General features: G+C 37.4%; 2 non-coding genes across 2 annotated transcripts; one reads left to right on the top strand and one right to left on the bottom strand.

Moving 5' to 3' along the window:
• Positions 1–23,996: 23,996 nt before the first annotated feature.
• Positions 23,997–24,070, top strand: trnan-guu (transfer RNA asparagine (anticodon GUU)). Its single transcript has one exon. It is a non-coding gene; the product is annotated as a tRNA-Asn (tRNA).
• Positions 24,071–24,930: 860 nt separating this feature from the next.
• On the bottom strand, positions 24,931–25,004 carry trnan-guu (transfer RNA asparagine (anticodon GUU)). Its single transcript has one exon. It is a non-coding gene; the product is annotated as a tRNA-Asn (tRNA).
• Between the last annotated feature and the right edge of the window lie 88 nt (positions 25,005–25,092).

Here is a 25,092-nt window from a genome sequence, read left to right as displayed (position 1 = left end):
CTTTAATTCTCTTTCTCTGTCCTACATTTCTCGATTTACTTTCACAAATGGTTAAATTAGAGTGAGAAGTGCATAAATATTGGACAATTGCTCATGTAATATTTCCTTGTTTTCTCTACTATACAACATGACCAGAAATCTAATGTCAAACCCCCAGATTTCCCCTCCATCTCTACATCACACACTTTGGCTGAAGTGACAACTGAAGTGGCGCAACAGATATGAACCAGTTCCAGTCTGTAATAATAACAACATGCCACAGACAGAGAGAGGGGGGTAAAACTGGGTCAATGTCTCATATGGATTGCTCTAAAAGGAAATTTATAGGCTATAACCCTATAAAGCAAAACATTTTTAACATGCATCTCAATCCTAAAAGCCATGAAATTCTGCAGGAGAATCTGCTGTGGCTTGCCGTCATGCATTCTTCACTAATTGTATTTTCCTGAGCCAAATGACTTTGGGAAGCTTGACAGATAGTAGCTATGTCCCATGCAAGTGTTCTCATTTCAAATGCATCCTATAAATCTCTTTTTCAGCTCCTTTAAAGTCAACGCCTTTCAGCCTGTTGCATTACAAAAGAGCTTGATGAAGCCTTCAAGTCCTGCCTCGTGTTGAGAAAGCAATGCCTGCAGATTGATCTATGGGATTTTAGATTTGCACGACTGTAAATCAGTTACGTTACACCAAAAACTAAAATACCGACTTTAGAGGCATTTTTAAGCAGAACGAGTGAAAAGAGACAGACAGAATAACACAATGCATGGATCTTCTCGAGACCTCTTCTAATAGTCGTGCAAAAACGTACACGACATTGATCATTTTAAAAGGAAATGGCTTGAAATACTCACCTCTTCTCACGGATAATAGGCTTCTGCTGCCGGAGATTCCAAGACGCGACAGAAATGAACCAGAACCAGGAGCGCAAAACCCAAAGCTCCAGTCAGAACCAGGCAGGCGCTGATCTGATTCTGCGAGCGAGTGCTCGACCTCACTTTTACTTAGGGGCTACAACTTCCGCGTTAACCACGTGGTTTTTGCGCCTGTAAATTTGTTTCGAGTGTGGTGGTTGGGACTTTAGATTCATACGAATAACTCGAGTCTTCTGAGTCAGTTCACCAAAATGATTCACTCACCGATTCTCGCCTGCGTTCAGTTGTCCTTTCTGCGCATGTTACATCAGTGAATCATTAATATTATGTTGTTATCATTCTTTATTCATTCTCATCAACAACGATCTAATATAAGTAAGCATAATCGGAGTTTTATTCATGAATTAAAACAGAAGATATTTCATTGATCATCTAAGAACGACTTCAAACATTTAAAAAAACAATAGCCTTGGTTATTGGACATTTTAACATGCATCATTCTTCTCTCCTTGTTCTCACATGACGATCTAAACCAGGGATCACTAATCTCAGTACTAGAGGGCGGGACGTCCTGCAGAATTTAGCTACAACCCTAACCAAACATAACTGGACCAGCTAATCAAGGTGTTATAATTGAAACTTCCAGCTGCACCCGAAAACTGAAAAATGCTGCCTTCGGAGTACGCATTCCAAGGTAGGAAGGCATGTCTGAATTCAATCTTCACTTCCTGTCTTCGGAGATGCCTTCATCTGGTCGATTTTTGAAAGCAGCATAGAAACGACTTCGCTGCCTTTGAGATCCCACAATCCTGTGCGTTCCATTCATAGACGGTAAAAGAAATGGACACAGCCCCATTGGAACTCAATTGAGACAAGTGAACCCCGTTTTACGTTCTTCTTTACTTTGAGGACATTAATTTGGAAAAGGACTTGATTTTCTTTGTACAACTTGTTTTATTTTTAGGAAAATTTCACAGTCATAAAAGAAAATAGACTGACAGCAAGCCATTATTTAACCTATTTCCACAAGAGCTATCCCATTACAGCACCACCATCAATGATCTTAAACAGTCAAAGGCTTTAAAAACAAATTCTATTCTAGAAAAATTTCTATGAAACTAATATGTTTTCTGTATACTCTTTATAACCTTAATTATTTTAATGTTTGTACCCCTGGCAAACAGTTTTGTTCTGTACATATTTGTTAACAATAAAAAAAAAAAGTGAAGTCCGTTTTTAGTTATTTTTAGCACTTCCGTTTCTGACGTGCAGACTCAAACGAAGCTTGACGACGTCAGCAACCTGTCTGACAGATGTAAATTGCCATCATTAATCTTGCAGAGATGGCGAGCTTGAGCAGGGAATTCTTTGGCGTGAGTAAGCAAGTATTCTGATTAAATATTTTGTATAGTATTTTAAAATGTAACGCCAGTACGCCATATTAAGTCAATTGCCTGCGAGCTTCTCCTTCTGGCTGTACGGTAATATGACAGAGAGTTGAGTGGTTATGGCATTAGTTAGCCTATTTTTACAAAAACGATTTCTACCATAGACAGTAAAAGAAAGGTTTCTACGGGGCCATAATGTAACAAAGAAGGTAATGGAGCCCTTTATACATTGTCGTGTATCTTTAAAAATAAATAATGGACAACTGGAGTCTGTAAACGCCTCATGTAAAGTTATTCGCTGTCAAAGTGACGCCAAAATTAATGGGAGGTCAATGGGTTGCTAACCTGGCGGCACCCAGCCGACTTCAACTTCCGGTCGACTTACTTGCGGCCTGGTTCCATTCTGTGACTGTTGAGCCAAAAAAACAAAGATGGCGTCTAAAGTTGCGGTGTAGGCTATGTTTTAGATTTCACTGTAATGTTAGTTCGTTAAACTATTACTCTGCCTCAGAAGCCCATCCAAAATCAGTTTCATTAGGTTCTTTAACGCAAAAATTCTGCCGGCAAAAGTCCAATGCTATCTCATGAGCAATTCGTACGTATTTTACGAGGTGGCTAATTCATACGATTTTATACAATTTGTCTAAACCCATGTCGGTTAGGTTTAGGGGCGGGGAAAGGTGTAGGTCATTCTTACAAATTCCACAACTCGTAAAATACGCACGATTTTGCAGAAGTGTGGTTTACAAATAAGCCACCTCGTAAAATATGTACAGAAATTCAAGTAGTGCCGTCAGATCAGGTCGACAAAGTCATTGCTTGAAAAAGTCCAAGTTTTCGGTTGCAGACATGATTGAGAGCTAAACCCTGCAGGACACACCCGCCCTCCAGGACGAGTTTGGGGACCTGACATGGCCTCTAGTTGGCTAGTTTAGTAAGAGTTGTGTCCATGCCATGTGTTTGACCAATTAAATGCTCCGTAACAACCTGCACTAGAACGCTATTGACTTGCGCCTGAATCAAAACAAATTCCCAACTAGTTTCAATTTTTAAACAAACTCAATTTACTTTTTGGTCCAAGAACGTGATAGCATTATAACTGTTCTCAGCTACAAAGCGTCCCAATATTACATAAAAAAAAAAAAAAAAAAAAAAAAAAAAACACACAACTGAACTCAGTATTGTGATAGTCAGTGTTGCTCTGGAGTGATGTCAGTTTTATTGTGTTTAAAAAAAAAAAAGGAACAGTGTAAACTATATAAAAACAACTGTAATAAGCAATGTTTATACTCTTAATAAATACGGTAAAAAACTAAATGGTAATAAGAGCATTTACACAACACTTCATGTTGTGTAGCTGGGTTATAGCCAAACTTGTGCGACATCAGGAATAAATCAAATATACTGTGGCTCCTCCTCGTAGTCCATAGTGTCTCACTGTCATGTTCACATCCAGATGATTTCCTAAATCAGGTTAGCAATTAATGATTTGCAGGCATACTCAAACTAAAGTTTGTAATACACAAGTTTCTTCTGGTTCATATTTCCATGCCAATCCATTTCATGACTATAACAGATAACATTATCTGCATCAGATCAACCTCAAGAACAATGAATGAATGCTTTATTTACCTTTATAAACCAGCAACATTTTCTCTGGTTTCTTCCCAGCCCATTCACAGGCATCATTTAGCAAGACAGAGATTCTTTCCAGTGGGAACACATCTACTTCCACAGTCTTTCCAGCACGTTTGACAATGATGTTGATCCTGTCCACTTTGGAAATGTCGTTAAGGTCAGTGAATGAACTTGAGCAGTACTGTGGGGGGATGGGAGGATGATCTGAAATAAGGAGCAAAACAAATGATTTAATGACATCAAGATCACAAACTTGAGTTGATTTTATCCAACGGGAATTAATTGTATAGGGTTAGAGTTATAAAGTAGGAGTTTCATACCAGAATGAGCTGAATGGGTTTGTTCAGGACTGCTCGGCTCCTGGAGCTCAGACACCAATATGTGAGGTTTTGTGACTGGGTAGTCATCTGAGAAAAGCAAATTAATGCTTTGTTAGAAGCAGAACTTGTTTTGTTTTATGTGTATTAAAATACAAGGATGAATTGTTTACAAAAGGACCATGAATGTGTATTAAGAAATTTAATGGTTAATTTACTACAACTTAAATATGGTGTTGCAGTTTTTGGATCTTAACACACACACGACCGCAATAAGTTAATACCATAAAAAAAGGCCAGGGGTTTCCAGCGTATCAATAATGAACGCGATATTACATAGCTTGTCAGTGATCTATGGCCCTCCCCTGATATCCACTGCACGCGTCTGCGGCGCATTAGGGTCCGATGAGGTTTTGTGGAGTCCTCCACGCGGTGCCAACTCACATCAGAAGCGGATCTGAAGCGCAGCGGTAGCATTCGCGAGACCACGTGATTCCTGCAGTCCAACACTTTATGGTCCAACATTGCCTTTCTTGATTTCGGTGTGTTCCAACATGGTTGACTTAATGTTAATGTTTTGTCCGGTTTAATTTGGTTTATTCCACTCCTACAATTAATCTCCATACCAATTTTCTTTTTAAATCGTCCTTGTTAAAAGGATGGGGTGTCAATTTGACGTTTTCAACTTTGAGTACGAACCTCTCGTCATCCATTTCTGGCCTCCTAACAAGAATATAGTAATGTGAAATAGATTGGAAATCTTTTTTTTTTTTTTTTACTTCCATTTTGTATTTGCTGGTTTGGACGCGGCGTGTCAAACATATCCTAGACGCCTATCTTTAGCAGAGAGCTTCGAAGACGCTTTTGAAAAGTGCCACAGCGCGTCTGGTGTAAACCGAGGCACTGACAAGAGTGTCCGCCATCAGCTCTGGTAGCCGCGTCAGAGCCGCAGATGTGTGCGGTGGATATCAGGGGAAAGTCTATTAAGTGCCGCTCCATTTGAAAGCAGGTGATGGTGATTTAGCGGTAATCACGGAAACAGATTTACGGACTAGATGCACATGATCATTGTTAGATAGTATATCGCCACGCCCTTGTATCCACTAAGAGTATGTACAAAACGGCCAATGAGCTGAAGCTGGATGTTCCCCATACTTTTGTTCTCTGATGGCTCGGTCTGATTCACGGTCCCACTGTTTGCAGGTGATGAACTGTTGCTTGTCTTCCAGAAGATCGAGCTGATCTTATCCACCTGCAGAGCACAATCACTAGTCAAAGGTCATTTCAAACTAATATTCGTGTAAGTGAGTTTTTTTTAAAACCCACTGTGGGTCTAGTTTTTAACCTAGCAAGTGTTTAATTGTTGGGGTTTTATTGCCGCATTCACGATGCAACGCGACCCGTTTAACAACTTGTACAACCGGTTTTCCTCATCATTGGAAATTTTAATTTGAAGTTTAAATATGGTTTACATTGTAAAAAATTTAAATGTGCTGTGTTTACCCGTTTCTATACGACCTTTAGGGAACAACATTTACTTAACATGTATATTAGCATATTGGCGGTTTATAAGAGCTAATAATGTCCATTAATGATTACCCTCATTCTAGTTTAATGGCATACTCCACTTGACCATATTAAAGACTTCCTAACCTTACCAAATATCCAAACTTAGTTACTACAACCATACTTAATATGGTAATAAAAAGGAACAAATTAGGAGTCTGAGGGAAAACTCATAGTTAGTGAATAAACTCCCTAATCTAAAGGTTTATCACCCATGTTAAGCTTTATTTTGTAAGCTAAAAGGTAAAAAGTTTACACACTTTGCCATAGTTAAATGCAATATAAAGAATACTACTAACTAAATTAAATTACCAGAGAGAAAACATAGCTGTATATCATGTCCATGTCTCTGATCACTTCCACACCGTGGCTTGGCTCTCAATATTCACCACTACAGATCTGCAGCATATTCATCCCACACCTTTTACAGTCTGGCAATGATTGCTTTATATACTGGCTTTCTCCTGGATGCAGCCAATCAGTTTAGCTGAGGTTTATGGGCAGCAAATTAGCAACAGGTGTACCCAATCACCTCCATGAGAATGGAAGCAGCAGATAAGGGGACAAAAACAAACACAACAAAGTACATAGAGTAAATCACTGATAAAATAAGTCTCAGGACATAACACACCACATCTACTTTCACTTTTCCTTTGTGAAAGATTTTGTGTTATAGCAAATTTTCCCTTCGAAATACTCTTCTACAATACTGAAATCTGTCACCACTGAAAGCCATCACCAAATGTCTAAACAAATGTATTCCATATATGTCCTAAAGAGAAGTCACTTGCAAGCGTTTATAGATAGTTTAAGTCAAAGTCAAAAGTCAAAGTGTTTTTATGCAGGCAGATTACACCACATCACTCAATAAAAGCACCATAAAAGGCTTTTAATAAATGACTCATGTTTACAATAGGGTTCAATACTCTCTGTATAATACCTGTAGGTTTGTCTTAGGAACAGGCCAAAATTGTATTGTGATGATTTATACATTGCATGATTTCAACAGCAAGTCATTTCCAAATAATGCAGCGTTTACATATGACTGGTATGCTTCACCTCCAGACATTTCATCTTAACACCCTGTTGCTTCTGTACTGTAATATTGTCTACTGTAATAATCTTTTTTGTTATTTAAAAAAATATATTTAAAGTAATGTATGATGTTAAACACAATATTAAGTATATCTATTTAACTTTAAAGAAACAGAGTAAGTCTCTTAGGCTTTTGTCCTTTTTCTTTTGCATGCTTCCTTTAGCAAAATGTAGATTCTTTCCCATGGAAATATTTCCACCTCCATGATTTTCCCATTAAATAATACAATTATATTTTTTCAGACACCAAGTATGCTGCATACTGGTGATGGTTGAGGAGATTCCCCCTTCAATGTTAAGCGCTTTGATTGCCCGGAAAAGAGCTATATAAATGTTAGGAATTATTAATTAATTTTTATTTAAATATAACCAGTTTCTTCAGTCAATCAAAATACTATGGACTGTATTTTAAATTATTTAGACAGGCTGTTTAATGCTGGTCATGTACTGTATGTGTCTTTGCACAAAAACTACATATTGTAAATCGCGTAGAAATGAAAAACACAGGAACTCATTAGTAAGTCCAGCTGCAATATCATGACAAAATCGTTGTTTATTATCGCTCTTGATGTTGTAATAATGATTATTATTTTTTATTAAAGGGGGGGTGAAATGCTATTTAATGCATACTGAGTTTTTTACACTGTTAAAGAGTTGGATTCCCATGCTAAACATGGACAAAGTTTCAAAAATGAAGTTGTACGTTTGAAGGAGTAAATACTCCTTCTGGTTTGTCACAAGTTTCTGAAAGTTTTTTTCGAGTATGGCTCTGTGTGACGTTAGATGGAGCGGAATTTCATTATATGGTTCCTGACGCACTTCTGCCGGAAGAGCGCGCTCCCCTATAGCAGAGCAATGAGAGCACAACAGACTTCACTGATCAGAGCGAGAGCGTCGCGAAATGTCACAAAAGAAGTGTGTTTTTGGTTGCCAGGGAAAGACAACCCTGCACAGATTACCAAAAGAGAAACAGCATTAAGGGACCAGTGGATGGTGTTTATTTTTACAGAGCATCAACGGAGTTGTGCAAGTGTTTGTGTTTGTTCCCTGCATTTCGAAGATGCTTGTTTTACAAACAAGGACCAGTTTGACGCCGAATTTGCACATCATTTATTTCTTAAGGATAATGCAGTTGCAAAGAAAAAGGGTCACGATCGTGTGCTGGAACCGCAGGCAGTGAGTAAAACTGCTTCAAATATCTCTGTGTTGTTAACTTAGCTATCGGCGCGTAAGCACATCAAGTAAACAACATGCGATGTTGTCATCAAACTGCACTTTCCACATGTACAGCTTAAAAAAAAATAAAAAAAAATAAAAGACTTCAACATCAAAAAAATAGGCTTCTGAACTTATAGTATGTGAGTCAGTGTTGCTCTTGAGTGATAGTTTTTTTTTTAAATCTGTTTCATATTTAAAATAAATAAATAAATACTGCCATTAAAATAATATTACAGAGGGAAACAGAGTAAACTTTAATTTAATTTGACAATATATATATATACAAATATAAAGCATAAAACGTAGCATTTTTACAAGATTTGTTCTAGTGTACTTATGTGTTACATTTACATTTAGTAATTTTGCAATCGCTTTTATCCAAAGCGACTTACAATTGGGGTGTTATCACAGAACTTGTTTGTGAGACATGATTAGGCATGAATCAAATGTACAGTGGTTCCTCCTCGTAGTCCATAGTGACTCACTGTCATGTTCACATCCAGTCGATTTCCTAAAAATAAATAAGGTTAGCAATTAATGATTTGCAGGCACACTTATCAAACTAGTTTGTAGTTTTTAATATATAAAAGTTGTTAGTTGTTGCTTTTTTGGGTCATATTTCCATGACAATCCATATCATGACTCATTACAAATGACATGATCTGCATCAAATCAGCCTCAAGAACAATGATTCAATGAATGAATGCTTTGTTTACCTTCATAAACCAGTGACATTTTCTCTGGTTTCTTCCCAGCCCATTCACAGGCCTGCTTTAGTAAAACGGAGATTCTTTCCAGTGGGAACACATCTACTTCCACAGTCTTTCCAGCACATTTGACAATGATGTTGATCCTGTCCACTTTAGCATTTTCCTCAGGGTCAGTGAATGAACTTGAGCAGTACTGTGGGGGGATGTGAGGATGATCTGAAATAAGAGAGCAAAACAATGATTAAATAATGATCAAGATCATAAAAACCTGAGTTGATTTTATCCATTGGGAATTGATTGTATAGGGTTAGAGTTATAAAGTAGGCGTTTCATACCAGAATGAGCTGAATGTGTTTGTTCAGGACTGCTCGGCTCCTGGAGCTCAGACACCAATATGAGAGGAGGTTTTGTGACTGGCACGTCATCTGAGAAAAGCAAATTGATGCTTTTTATTAAAAGCCAAACCTGTTTTATCAGTATTAAAATACACGGATGAATTGTAAACAATAGACCACGAATGTGTATAAAGAAGTAATTAAGTAGTCAATTACTACAACTTCAATATTATGTTGCAGTTTCAGGATCTAAACAGATATGACTGCAATAAATTATAGAATGATTTCATTCACCACTATTTAAAATCAAAAGATGGACAGGGGTTTCAGTTAATGAGAACCAATTCAGTCAAGTGTCTCCACCAAGTGACTATGTGCAAAACATCTACTAAACATAATGAGCTGAAGCTGGATGTTCCCCATACTTTTGTTCTCTGATGCCTCTGTCTGATTCTCATTCTCATCCCAATTGTTTGCAGGTGATGAACTGCTGCTTGTCCTCCAGAAGAATGAGATGAACCTATCCACCTGCAAAACACATCACCAATCAAAGGTTATCTAAATATACAGAGTATTCATGTAAAGGAAAATGTTGTTAAAATACACTCTAGTCTAGCTTTTCTATTTTTTTTTATATCTATGGACTTTTAAAGGTAATTGACTAACCTAGTAAGTGGTTTTCATTGTTGGTGTTTTTTTAGCGCATTACTATGCAACAGGACCTGTTTGACAGAACTTGTACAACCTGTTTTCCTTATTAAAATCATTGGGAGTTATAATTAGAAGAGGTTTAAATATGTAAAAAAGAGGTTTACATTGTAAAAATGTGCGGTTTTTACCTATTTCTTCCTGATATGACCTTTAAAAATTAGGGTATTTTGTTGTCATATTATATACTTTTTGGTAACAGATAAGGGAACACCATTCACTTTTAACTAACTGCTTGTTAAAATGGATATTAGTAGCGTATTGGCTGTTTATTAGAGCTAATAAAGCCTATTAATGACTTTCTTCATGCCATTTTAATGCCTTATTCTGCTTGACCATATTAAAGATTCCCTAACCCTACCCAATATCAAAATTTAACTATTACTACAAATACCATACTTATTAGCAATAAGGAACAAATTGAGTATATTGAGGGAAAACTCATAGTTTATACTAAATAAGTGTTCCCTAATCTAAAGTTTTATAATTTCTGTTACTTCAGTTAGCTTTATTTTGTAAGTCAAAGGTAAAAAATGTTAACACTTTAGTTAATCTGATCATGCTTTTGCCTCCACTAGATACTCTCAGTGCTGTTTTACACACTTCGCCATACTTAAATCCTGTATAAAGAATACTTCAATTTTTCTAAATGAAATTGAAGTAACTTACCTGAGAGGATACATAGCTGTATATCATGTCCATGTCTCTGATCGTTTCCACACCGTGGCTTGGCTCTTAATGTTCACTGCTACAGATCTGCAGCATATTTATACCACACAAAATCTACTTTCACTTTCCCTTTGTCAAGGATATAGCAAACTTTCCTTAAAAAATACCCTTTTAGAAAACTGAAGACAAATCTGTCATCACTGAAAGCCATCACTAAATCCCTAAACAAATGTATTCCATATGTTCTAAAGCGGTCACTTGCAAGATGTAAGTTTTTAGTTCCAAAAAGATCACAGATCATTTCCATGAAATGATAGTTTATTGTGTCCACCACATCACTCAATAAAAGCACAATAAAAGGCTGTTAATAAATGACTTGTGTGTCTACAACAGGCTTCAATACTCTCTGTATGAAACCTGTAGGTTTGTCTGAGGAACAGGCAAAAATTGTATTGTAATGATTTATACATTGCAAGATTTCAACAGTAAGTCATTTCCAAATAATGCAGCGTTTACATATGACTGGTATGCCTCACCTCCAGACATGCAGTAGCCATATGCATTTCATCTTAACACCCTGTTGCTTCTGTACTGTAATATTGATCACTGAAGTAAAGTTCCATGTTAAATACAACATTAAGTATATATATTTTCCTCAGAGAGAGAGTCAGTCTCTTTGGCTTTTTTCCTTTTCCTTTCACATGCTTCCTTTAGCAAAACGTAGATTATTGATGCTTTTCCCATTAAATATATATTTGAATGCCCAGAAAAACACTATATAAGTGTAAGGAATTAAGTGTAAGGAAAGAATTTCAGTCAGTATCTGGTTAGACTACCATTGGCCTCACGCAGTGCAACCAAAGTCTCTTTAAGACAAATCATGTCACTTGGCGGCCATCTTTGAAATGCCTCTCTGGCATCCAAGTGCAGCTCCTGTTTCTTTGAATGGGGAAACATCAGTTTCTTCAAATCTGTTCTCTAAGTTTAGGATTAAATTTCATATTTGATATCGCCCAAAAAATATGACAACAACTGTGTTATAAATGTTGTTACTTTTGCTCAAATAGCTTTATAAAAAGCTTATTTATCAGGCTAGATCAGTCAGTGTGCAAGCACAATCCTAAGAGGATGTCTCAGAGCGCTGACTGTTTCTACAGCAACTGGGACACTTCTAACGGCAGCTGCAGTGATGCGATGACTTTACAGATTAGCGATAGGCTCTTTCATTCAGAAGGCTTCCGGCTTCCTGTGATTGAGGGCGGATGCCCTGTATAGACGGTTTTCCTCAGAGGATGACACCTCACCTCCTGAAACCATCCTCCCTAAAAGGGTCTTCGTCTGTCATATAGAGTGGAGTGAGGAAGGCACCATCCCTGACACGCCAAATGCTCCGCTGGGTTGTCCAGTTGGTCCTCCCCGGCATCAGAGATCTCAGCAGTCATCAGGAGCTGACCTTCGGGGGAGGGGATACTGTCACAGATTTGCCAGGTCCTCCTACACTCACAACCAATTACTCCCAAGACTGCGCTCAACCCCCCCCCCCCCCCCCCTCGAATTCATGGTGACCTGCGGGAACCTGGGGGTAGGACAGATGAGGTCAGTGAAAAGGAGATGGAAGGCTGAGGAGTGACAGAGATGAGAGAGGGGAGAGAGGAGAAAAAAAAAAGGTTCCCAGACATGCTGGCGCTCGGCCCTTCACCAGCTGGGTGAACTCCTCTGCGGTGCCTGGCGGCGGCACTGGAAGGCCCTCGGTGGACGGCACGACACTCCTTCGCCACCCTGTGTTGGGCAACCGGCAGGTGTCCGCCGTTCAGAATTCGACGACTGTCGTGCACAAACCAAACAAAAAACAAAAATCCAGGCCTGGTCATCTCTCGTCCTTCACTGTCGTCGCTCCTGTTTTTTTATCCTTCCAATCTCCTCCGTGGGACGTGAGACCAGTGAATTGAGCAGGTGTCGCTCATTTCCAATCACTCCACTGGCCTCGCTCCATTCCCACGGCTCTCGGCCCCGCCCCTCTCGTCACAACGATTATTTTACTTTATAATTTACTATTAATTTATTCTTGTTTGTTGTCTATTTTGTATTCAACCCTTGATATTACATATTCTTCTTGCTATTATTCATATATTGTTATTTATTTATTTGTGCTACTGTACATCAATCATATCACTTATGTTGTGTTACTCACTTTTTATATTATTCACTTTACTACAAGTTGTACTACATGTACTTTTTGAAATTACATATCACTTTTACTATATTTTTACTGTGCACTGTATCAGTGCATAATATTTTACCAATGTAACTGTAAGTTTTACTGCATCCATAAAGGCTTGTCAGTTACATTTGATATTGGTCGTCCAACCTTTTACATTTTTAACACAGTTAGTTTAGAAAATTTAGAAGTTTCATCTGGTCCCATTAGATTAGATTAGATTAGTTTAGATTAGATTCAACTTTATTGTCATTATGCAGAGTACAAGTACAGAGCTAATAAAATGCAGTTAGCATCTAACCAGAAGTGCAAGAATATAGTGTTTTATATACTGTACATAAAATTGCAGAGTAAGTGAAGCTATGATTTACAGAATGTACAGTGGAGTTGCTATATACAGTATTGAGCAGAGTATATACAGAATATAAATATGAATGCAATGTAGGGATTGTATGTACATTATGAACAGAGCAATGTTGCATTATATATACACATTATGAACAACAACAACATGAGAACTGTGGTAATAAATACAGTTGGATGAGTGTGCAAAAGCATTGTTAAACGATTTATTCTATGCAAAATAACAGTAGTGCAATGATATTTTTATAGAAATAGTTTACTGTGCTTTGTACAGTAACAACTTTAGACAGTTTATAGTGTAATAGGTTTAACAATGTGCAGTCTGTGCAAAATATGAGTAGTGCATATGTATGTATGTAAAGTACTGTGACCAGTGCAGTAATAAAGCAGTGCGAGAGTGTAGGCTCCTGCCCAATGGAAGGAGGGTGAAAAGTCCATGGTTAGGGTGAGAGGCATCCTTGATGATGTTTCTTGCCCTGCCCAGACAGCGCTTCTGATAAATGTTCTCGATGGATATTAACTGGGTGCCGGTGATCCGTTGAGCAGTTTTCACCACCCGCTGGAGTGCTTTGTGTTCAAATGCAGCGCAATAGCTGTACCATACTGAGATGCAGTTTGTGAGTATGCTCTCAATGGTACAGCGGTAGAATTCAGCAAGGATCCTGGGACTCAGGTACTGCTGTGCCTTTTTGACCAGGGTGGAGGTGTTATGGGACCAGGTGAGGTCATCAGAGATGTTGATGCCAAGGAACTTGAAACTCGACACACGCTCCACTACAGCTCCATTGATGTAGGTGGGTGTGTGTGCATGACTCCTAGTCCACCTGAATACCACAATGATCTCCTTTGTCTTCTGGATGTTTAGTTCCATATTGTTGGTTGCACACCACACAGCCAGGTGCTGCACCTCATCCCTGTAGGCTGACTCATCATCATCCTTGATCAAACTTACCACCAAGGTGTCATCGGCAAATTTGATTATGGTGTTGGAGCCATAAACAGGAACGCAGTCATGGCGAAGAGGGAGTACAGGAGAGGGGTCAGTATGCAGCCCTGTGGCACGCCAGTGCTCAGGGTGATTATGGAGGGTGAGAGGTTATCTAACTTAGCAGACTGAGGTCTGTTAGTCAGAAAGTCTAGAATCCAGTTGCAGATTGGGTGTGCTGATTCCAAGCTGGCTGAGCTTGGAGATCAGCTTGGAGGGGATTACTGTATTAAATGCAGAACTGAAATCAATGAAAAGCATTCTCACATGTGTGTTTAGACTGTCCAGGTGGGTGAGGGCAGAGTGAAGTGCCGTTGAGACGATAGGCAATTTGGAGTGGGTCTAGTGTAGCAGGCAGACAGATTTTTAAGTGGGATGCAACCAGTTTCTCAAAGCACTTGGTAACAGGATGGAAGTCGTTAGGGACCTAGGCAGTGGAGTGTTTCTGTACTGGTATGATGGTGGAGGTTTTTGAAGATTGTGGGGACAGTTGTTTGGGCCAGGGACAGATTGAAAATGTCCATGAAGACCTCAGCCAGTTGCTTCGCACAGGCTTTAAGCACACGACCAGGTATTTCGTCAGGGCCAGCTGCTTTCCGTGCATTCACCTTACGCAAAGTACGGTAAATGACGGATGTGGAGAGTGTGAGAGTCAGTTCACTGGGTTGATGCTCAGCTTTGAGTGGAAACTAATCCCGTATTTTCTAATAATATTACCAAGGGGACACATTTATTGAAAATAGCAGAGGACTTATGACAGATCCTTGTGGCACTCCATTTTACTGGTGATAAATGAGATGACGCCCCATTTAAATAAACAAAATGGTAGTGATTAGACAGGTAAGATCTAAACCATCTTAGAGCCTGTCCTTGAATACCTGTATAGTTTTGTAATCTATCTATGAGTATGTCATGATCTATGGTGTCGAACACAGATCAAGTCAAATTAGCAATGAGATGCAGCCTTGATCTGATGCAAGAAGCAGCTTAATTAGTCACCAGTGTCAGACTATTAATAGCTAGCAATATCACTAGTTAGCTGGGAAGGCGGAGACTTTATAAGAAATCAAAGTTTAACTGAATTGTTATTAAATTTTAACTTATATTGTACTTTGTATCATAAACTAAATTGTGTTGAGTAAAATATATACAGTGAGCACTTTGAAAAGTTTCAGACTGCCAGGAGTAGTGATGGAGCTAAACCATCTCTCTATAATTTTACTAACGTAACTTATTTACAAAGATTAAGTTTATTATTAACTTGATTATAAGTACTTTATAGCTTAACATGAAACTGTGAACTGATTTTATATTTATACTATTAATAGCTAGCGATATCACTAGTTTGCTTGGAAACCTGAGACTTTATATGAAATCAAAGTAAATATTTATATTTTAGACTTCCAGGAGCATGTTTAACCTCTGGACCTTGAGCTGAGATTGATTCAGAGGATTTTTTATTATTCTATATATTTATGTATTTGTGTGTGTGTGTGTGTGTGTGTGCGCGTGCGTGCGTATGTATATGTTATACATAAGGAGCTCATCAATAAAAAACAATTTAGAATTCATGTCCACATATTTTTTGTGTTGTGTCATTAGTTAGTGTCTTATAAATTCATATAAATGTCATTGGTAGACCTTTACACTAATATTAAAATATTAACGCACTGCAAATAATCACAACACATGCATATAACGAAACGTGCTGCAAATCCTTCAATACACATGCATATAACGAAACGTGCTGCAAATCCAACACAACACATGCATATAACGAAACGTGCTGCAAATCCTTCAATACACATGAATATAACGAAACGTGCTGCAAATCCATCACAGCACATGCATATAACGAAACGTTCTGCAAATCATCACAACACATGCATATAACGAAACGCGCTTCAAATCCTTCACAACACATGCATATAACGAAACGCACTACAAATCCTTCACAACACATGCATATAACGAAACGCACTACAAATCCTTCACAACACATGCATATAACGAAACGCTCTGAAAATCATCACAACACATGCATATAAATGAAACGTGCTACAAATCCATCACAACACATGTATATAACAAAACGCGCTACAAATCCTTAACAACACATGCAAATTAAGAAACGCTGCAAATCCTGCTACAAATAGCACTGACCACAATGGAAATGTTTCGAGGAAACCTCAAAAAGTGTCAGACCTGGCTGGGATTTACTTATTGTGGGATTTGCTACTGGTCAGTGGAGTTGTTGGTGAACTGAAAGGTGGGGTTTTTTTTTAACACCCTGATTGCAAGATTCCTTTATCTTTTGGATATTATTAGCCTAAATAAGCTGAATAATTACATGATTAAATGTAAAACATTACTTAAGATGGCTAACTTTAATATCCTCAGCTAAATATAATTTCAAAGTTAATGAAAATAAATTTGCAATGCTTCATTAATTGTTTCTTAATGTGCATGTGCTGTGAGGATTTGCAGCGATTTTCGTTATATGCATGCTTTGTGAGGATGTGCACTTGTGTAGTCAAACTAATGAAGATGTTTTCTTCATTTGCTGGTGTTTTTTCAGTTTGCATGTGCATGTGTTTCAGCGTGTTGATCTTTCTCGGCCACCGTAGCTCTCAGCTATAAAGTCCTATTTTAAATTAAAAAAATAGGCTACTGAACTCAAAGTATGTGAGTCAGTGTTGCTCTTGAGTGATGTCAGTTTTATTTTATATAGTGCTTTTAAAATATATTTCATATATTAAAAAAGTCATTAAAATAATATTACAGAGGGAACAGTGTAAACTTTAATTTAATTGGACAATATATTTACAAACACTTAAAACTAATCAGCAATGGCTATATTTTTAACAATAAACGAAAATACACTTTTAAAGGACATCACTGAATAACTATTTTAATAGTAATTTATTTTTACAATATTTAATGTAGTGTACTTGTGTTATCACAGAACTTGTTTGTGAGACATGATTAGGCATGAATCAAATGTACAGTGGTTCCTCCTCGTAGTCCATAGTGTCTCACTGTCATGTTCACATCCAGTCGATTTCCTAAAAACAAATAAGGTTAGCAATTAATGATTTGCAGGCACACTTATCAAACTAAAGTTTGTAATACATAAAAGTTGTTAGTTTTTGCTTTTTTGGGTCATATTTCCATGACAATCCATATCATGACTCATTACAAATAACATGATCTGCATCAAATCAGCCTCAAGAACAATGAATGAATGCTTTGTTTACCTTCATAAACCAGCGACATTTTCTCTGGTTTCTTCCCAGCCCATTCACAGGCCTGCTTTAGTAAAACGGAGATTCTTTCCAGTGGGAACACATCTACTTCCATAGTCTTTCCAGCACATTTGACAATGATGTTGATCCTGTCCACTTTGGCATTTTCCTCAGGGTCAGTGAATGAACTTGAGCAGTACTGTGGGGGGATGTGAGGATGATCTGAAATAAGAGAGCAAAACAATGATTAAATAACATCAAGATCATAAAAACTTGAGTTGATTATCCATTAAAAAAGTAGGATTGGGAGTTTCATACCAGAATGAGCTGAATGTGTTTGTTCAGGACTGCTCGGCTCCCGGAGCTCAGACACCAATATTAGAGGAGGTTTTGTGACTGGGACGTCATCTGAGAAAAGCAAATGAATGCTTTTTATTAAAAGCCAATGTTTTATCGCTATTAAAATACACGGATGAATTGTGAACAATAAGACCACGAATTTGTATAAAGAAATAATTAAGTAGTAAATTACTACAACTTCAATATTATGTTGCAGTTTCAGGATCTAAACAGGTATGACTGCAATAAATTATAGAATGATTTCATTATTTTAAAATCAAAAGATGGACCAGTCTTTCAGTTAATGAGAACCAATTCAGTCAAGTGTCTCCACTAAGTGACTATGTGCAAAACATCTACTAAACATAATGAGCTGAAGCTGGATGTTCCCCATACTTTTGTTCTCTGATGCCTCTGTCTGACTCCGATTCACTGCAGGTAATGAACGGCTGCTTGTCCTCCAGAAGAATGAGATGATCTTATCCACCTGCAAAACACATCACCAATCAAAGGTTATTTATATATGCAGTATTCATATAAATATGTCTTTTTTTTCAATTCCACTCTAGTCTTAGCTTTTCTTTTTTTTTAATTCTATATCGATACTTAAGGCAATTAACCTAGCAAGTTGTTTTCATTGTTGGTGTTTTATTACCACATTTGCTATGCAATGCAACCTGTTTAACAGAACTTGTACAACCTGTTTTATCAAAATAATTTGAAGTTATTATAATTTGAAGAGGTATAATAATTGTTTACATTTTAAAAAGTAAAAGTGTGCTGTCTTTACCCATTTCTACCAGATATGACCTTTAAAAATTAAGGTATTTTTGTTGTCATATTATATACTTTTGAACACCGTTCACTTTTAACTTGCATGCATATTGATACATGCATATTAGTAGCATATTGGCTGTTTATTAGAGCTAATAAAGCCTATTAATGACCTTCTTCATGCCATTTTAATGCCTTATTCTGCTTGACCATATTAAAGATTCCCTAACCCTACCCAATATCTAAATTTGACTATTACTACAACTTCTACTGTACTTATTACCAATAAGGAACGAATAATGCTACAAAGGTCTGTAAAATAGAATACAATGTACTGGTAATATGAAGAAACAATCCATATTTTTCACAGGTGTTTTACCTGTGTTTTAGATTCCACATTGATTTTGTCTTTTAAGGTAACAGGCTTACAACTTTAAGGACTAGTAGCTTTTCAGTGTTTCTACATATGTATATTTTTTTAGAGTGTACCTAACTGAACAACAATTATAAACTAAAAGCTAATAGACTGAAGGACAGCTTCATCCACCAGGCTGTTAGGAAGCTGAACTCACTCCCAAACTTGCCCCCCCCCCCACTTCTGCCCCAGGCACCACTGAACTATGACCCCTCCCCCCCCCCCCCCCCCCCACTATTATACGATGACATGCACCAGTCACTTTGTGCAGCATTGGTCTGCTCACTACATCATTCTCCATGGAACTGACATCATTCACTACATCATCAGTCAGTTAAATAAATAACTGCTCTTGAGCCCTTAATAAGACTTAATAAGCTTTTGTTTTTGCACTAAATAATCTTTTATCTGCACTGTTGTTCACTTCATTGATTTGCACTCTATCTGCCATGTGCCTTGTGCTGCTTTATTTAACTTTATTTTTAATTTTATTATATGTCTTTTTCTAACATACCCTTATTGTATAGTTGTATCTACATTTAATATTTTGATCTAGATTTTTAGGCTTTAATGTTAATGTTATCTGTGTGCACCGGGGGTCTGAGAGTAACGCAATTTCGATTCTCTGTATGTATGTACTGTACATGTGGAAGAATTGACAATAAAGCAGACTTGAACTAATAAAATGCTTTATCATAAATTTGCATATATTATTGACCAAATGGAACTAGCAGCTTAATGCACATTTGATGTTTGTACTGATAGGCATCTTTCTCCAGATCTCTCCAGTGCTGCTTGGCTGGCTAGTATGGATTCCTCTTTGTGTATAATTTAGTTGAAAATGTGTGCCTTTTTCATTTAAGTCACTTTACAAAAGTTGGCAAAACTTTTTTTTTTTAAATATCTACATTTGTTGCTAGGTGCTTTTGGGGAAATAAAAAGTTGTTAAATCTATCAACAAAACTGCTAAGCTATCAACACTGGTTTATCTGCGTTTGTTATGATCAGATATGTACGAAGTAAAAACAGGAAACGCATCACAGGGTGAATGGGGCGGCGCGAGCAAGAAACCACTCCTGATCACCCGACACCTGTGTTCAGCAGCTCTTCGCGCTCTTTTACACCTGTTTATATAAGTCTCCAACATTCGATACTCTGTCTATGGTGTAAACACACAGAGAGCCCAGGGAGCTGCTACACTTCTTCAGATCATGTAAATCAGTGGGAAATGAATAGAAACGATTATTCTGTCTGAAGAAATATAAAGTAAACAAGAGTAAATATATCTATATATCTCCATATACATGCATCTTTGGACTATAGTCCCTTATTGACGCTGTTCAGTGAATCTATCTGAACACAAATAAGATTCAACTTTATTGTCATTGCACATGTGAAGAACAAGGCAACGAAATGCAGTTAGTATCTAACCAGAAGTGCAATAAGCAGTAAGTACAGAATATACAATAACTATACAGATAAGTATTATGGATATTAAATGGATGGATTTTAAATACTATCAGCATGATATACAGATAGGTGTACTATGAACATAGTATACAGATGGATTATGTAAAAGTGTATGTACACTATAAGCAGAAACTGTGAACATATGAACATAATTTATGAATGATGTTCATAAAATAAAATTTACCGCTGCTGACATGATTATGAATGAATTTCTGGTCAAAATATGACATGACACGAATGTATTATTTTGCACTCCAGACATAAATGACTAAATTACTGTTATTGCAACAGTTTTACCAAAACAGTGGTCAAATATTGAAGCTAGTATTTAATCTTTCTACAGATTGCACTGTATGTTTAACATGCTGTGAAAGTGAAACAACAATAATCTGGGGCCATTGAAAAACAAGCAAAAGGGTGTTAATAGTGAATATGTGTTCCCTAATCTAAATTGTTATCAATTCTGTTACTTCAGTTGGCTTTGTTTTGTAAGTAAAAGTTAAAATGTTTACATTTTAGTCAATCTGATCCTGCTTTGGCTTCTCATTTAAATCCTTACATAATTAAATCCTGTATAAAGAATACTGCAATTTTTCTAAATCAAATTGAAGTAACTTACCAGAGAGGTGAAATATCTGTATATCATGTCCATGTCTTTGATAGTTTCCACACTGTGGCTTGGCTCTCAATGTTCACTATTACAGATCTGCAGCATATTTATGCCACACCACAAACTTTCACTTTCCCTTTTTTGTGTCATAGCAAATTTTCCCTTCAGAGTACCCTTCTACAATAGGCTACAAATCTGTCATCACCAAAAGCCATCACTAAATCCCTAAACAAATGTATTCCATATATGTCCAAAAGAGACAAGCATTTGTAATTCACCTCAGTCAACACATTAAATGTAGATTCTCTCCCATGGAAATATGTCCAACCTCCATGATTTTCCCATTTAATATAACAATGTTATTTATCTTCAGTCTCTTTTATATGAGAAATTTTCAAGTTCTCAAAGTGGAAGGTGCTAAAGGTCTTTTTTTATGTCGATATTTCTATGGAAATTATAATAATTACAATATGTCACCATAACAAACACAGTAACTCATTTGGATAAATCATTCATTCCTGTTTCAAACTCCATCCTGCCACTAACACTCAGCTGTGAAATAATTCATTTATAAAATTATTAAAATAAACTGGTTATTAAAAAGAAGATAAACTCTAAAGCAACTGAACTGAAAGAGCACTATTCAAAGAGTTTGTTGTCAGAAAGCTCTTTGGAAATCACCTCTGGTTTTGCTGGGAAAACACCTTGGTTTATGCTTGGCTGCATAAACTTAATAAAAGTGGTGTCAAGGGGTAATCAATCATTCTTGGTAGTTTTAGTTTTGTTTTGTTGCATTCAAATAAGACCTGTGTACGTTTATTTGTAACTGATTTTAAAAGATATAACAGGTTTTAAAAATTAGATGATTATCTTGTTGGACTAAGCCTAATGCCCACAGGTTTTACTTTCGCTTTGTTTTGAATGTGTTTAGCCTCAGTTAACTTCAGCACAGGTGAGGTTTGTTGAGGCAAGTTAGAGCTACAACCAATCCTAACCCCTGACCCACACCCTAATATAAACCAATGAAATTAGCTGTCGGCTTCTTTGCCCAACGCTGCAATAACACGTTGTACATAGAAACTTTTGATGCTCTCAAAAATGCAAACAGGCACTGGATCGTTTGCTAAATATGCTATTAGGGTGTGCGTGCTTCTGAGGTTGATTAAAAATGTAAAATAGCACTGCATAGTCTTCACTGTAAAAATGTAATAACTATCAAACCAAAATAGCAGTAGAATAATGAATGCATCCAATATTATAGCCTACACATCCGTTTTTTTCCTAACTGTTTACTTTCACTTTTGAACATACTTTCCAAGACATGGTATTTTTTACCTATTTTGTAAGTATTTGTTGCTACATGAGCAAAAAGATGCAAATTCGGTGTTCAAGTGTTTTTAGATGCCTCTCTTTGCATGCGGCCCGAACACCGAGGGTGATGAACTGGGCACTTTCATATCTTTCTCTCTAGCTCATAATTGTTTATTTTGCCGACAAGAAGTCACATGATAGATAAGAACACAAGAAAAGGAGAGAAAGATATGATTCATAACACAGGTGGAGTGACAAAACCTGTTACTCTTTGTGTAAACATACATCAGTTTCTGTGAGGACATCTGTGTTCCCACCAGGATTTATTTATTTTTTAACAACGAAAAAACCTTGGTTCAGTGCAAAACTCTGCTTCAACAGGCCAAAGAGGACGCCTGCAGGAGTGGTGACAAAGGCTTATAAAAAAAAGGCCAAATACACGCTGAATAGAGAGATAAGAGTGGCAAAGTTAAACTGCTCTGAAAAGCTAAAACAACAGTTTTCAGGTAATGAGTCTATCAGTGTGGAACGGCCTGCGCGGTCCAGCTATCACCCATCTTCACACTGATCTTCAACAGATCTGGAGATGTGTGAAGTCTCCTCATGCTTCAAACGCTCCACCATCATCCCTTTACCAATGAATTAAAAAAATCACAGGACTCAATGACCTGTTGCTTTAACATCTGTGGTCATGAAGTCATTTTAGAGACTGGTGCTGGCCTACCTGAAGGACATTACTGGAACCTTGCAGTTTGCTTACTGAGCAAACAGGTCTGTGGATGATGCAGTCAATATGGGATTGCACTATCCTAAAACATCTGGACAAACCAGAGACTTATTATGCAAGGATCTTGTTTGTGGACTTGAGCAGGTGGCTGTTTGGTGCAGTCACATCAACCTGGAGCTCAACACGCTCAAAACAGTGGAGATGTAATTCTGTGTTCCGTAATTCATTTCCATAAATCATTCTAGATCTTTAATTATTGCCTTTCTCAAATATTATGTAAATACATATCAGTACTATATAGAGTAAAAACGCACAAATCTGTACATAAATCAATCTACTGTTCTAGATTCTTTCACATTATTTATTGCTTTTTTTTTTCTCATGTCAGATGTGTATTTATGCATGTGAACGTCTGTCCATCCATTTGCTCATCATCACTATGTCTGTCTGTCTGTACCAGGAGCACCTTAAAAAAAAACACAACAAATTCCTTGCACCTGGCGAATAAAGATAATTCTCATTCTGATTCTGATAGCTTATTGTTGGTTTACGTTATACAGCCTATCATTGACTTAAATTGACAAAACTTTGAGAACTACTTTGTACTTAAAAAAAAAAAAAAAAAAAAAAGTAGGCCTATGTTTGTAGAAACTGAAGGTAAACCGTACTGGTGTGTTGCAGAGGAACGCGTATCTCATGGCAAACAAGTTAAGAAAACATGCAGACAAATAACACTGCAGCTGGCTATTTCAGTTTTTCTATCAGTTATTACAATCGGTAGAGCACGAAACTCTTAATCTCAGGGTCGTGGGTTCGAGCCCAACGTTGGGAGCTATGGTTTGCACTTCTTAATGGATTTTTCTTCTTCTACTGGTATCTTATGGCGGGTTTGGCAAACCAGCGTAAATGTGCATTTTCTTAATGGATTTAAACGTCTGTCGTGTTCTATAGAGGAAAACGTTTTTTTTTCGAGGCTTGAAGTACTATATAAAATGTTATGACGTCACTGACATATTCGACATCGTCTCTGTGGCGCAATCGGTTAGCGCGTTCGGCTGTTAACCGAAAGGTTGGTGGTTCGAGCCCACCCAGGGACGAAAATCTTTATGCTTTATACGACTGCCACCTAGCGGCGTGAAACAACTCAGAGATTAATGTCCTCATGCTTTATCCTGCTGCCATCTAGTGGGCATCCCCGTCTGTTAGCATATAGATAGATGATTCCGTTTTCGTTTTTCAGAAAAAAACATTTGAAGTTTCTACCCTTAGATTATGTTTTTACAAGTCTATAATATAAACTGTTTCATTTATAATATAATTTAAACGATGTCATTGCTTGGAGTGGCTGAGAAGGGTCCGCTGTCATTATACGGTACGAGAGCGGCCTCTAGTGGCGGAATCACCGACGCCTCGTGAGGATCGTTTTGCGCGCTGCACGAGTGGGATCTACTTTAATTAGTTTTCAGCTGGTCGCTCTTATGGATTGGTTAGCCAGCGAAGCTGCAGATTTAAAGCTAGTGATGTGAAAAAGCAAACTAATACGTTCATGCAGCCGATAGAAACATATAAACACAAAATAAGCGCTTCATACAGAGTGATATAGTCATATTCAGTAGGCCGTTTGCTCTGTATTTTCATACACCTAATTTCTAACGGCACTTTGTTCATTCTTGAAGTGAACTTTTGCCTATCTCTCTCTCTCACACACACACACACACACACACAAAACACACACACAAATCTGGATTCTAATTACTAACAGAGCATTTAATCTTAAATATCGGCAATATATATATCCCTTCGACTGAGTTTTTATGATATGTATGTTTATTTACATCACGTACCCTGCTAGAACTGCTTTTATAATAGAACAATTGTAAAGAAATGTAAAAGTCTCTGAAATGTAAATGTTTTTTTCACGCCGCTAGGTGGCAGTCGTATAAAGCATAAAGATTTTCGTCCCTGGGTGGGCTCGAACCACCAACCTTTCGGTTAACAGCCGAACGCGCTAACCGATTGCGCCACAGAGACGGGGCTGCGACAGCGCTCAAAACCAAAGCCGTTCATGTGAGGACACGCACGATTCACAGAAATTGTGGTGAAATAGGTGTTAGTAACA

This window comes from Carassius auratus, chromosome 32 (genome assembly GCF_003368295.1).
Source record: "Carassius auratus strain Wakin chromosome 32, ASM336829v1, whole genome shotgun sequence".
Lineage (NCBI taxonomy): Eukaryota > Metazoa > Chordata > Actinopteri > Cypriniformes > Cyprinidae > Carassius > Carassius auratus.
The sequence above is the reverse complement of the archived record's forward strand: the minus strand, read 5'-3'. Positions and strand labels throughout refer to the sequence as shown.